The sequence below is a fragment of the Solanum pennellii genome, chromosome 7 (genome assembly GCF_001406875.1).
Source record: "Solanum pennellii chromosome 7, SPENNV200".
NCBI lineage: Eukaryota > Viridiplantae > Streptophyta > Magnoliopsida > Solanales > Solanaceae > Solanum > Solanum pennellii.
The window spans coordinates 30,842,013-30,842,329 of record NC_028643.1 but is presented as its reverse complement, the minus strand read 5'-3'; positions in this window follow the sequence as shown (position 1 = coordinate 30,842,329).

The following is a 317-nucleotide window of genomic DNA, read 5'->3' as shown; positions in this document are numbered from 1 at the left end:
GCTGGAGCCATTCTATAAGGAGGTATGGAAATGGGGCGAGTACCCGGCTCCAGATCAATGCAAAAGTCGATATCCCTATCCGGTGGCATACCGGGAAGGTCCGCAGGGAACACATCCGGAAACTCACGGACTATCGAGACCGACTCTATTGAAGGTACTTGGATAGTATCATCCTTGAGGTGTGCCAAGAACGCTAAATACCCCTTACTAACCATTTTCTTAGCACGAAGAAAGGAGATGATACGAACTGGAGTGGAAGTGTAGTCACCCTCCCACACTAACGGATCTGTCCCAGGCTTGGCCAACGTTACAGTTTT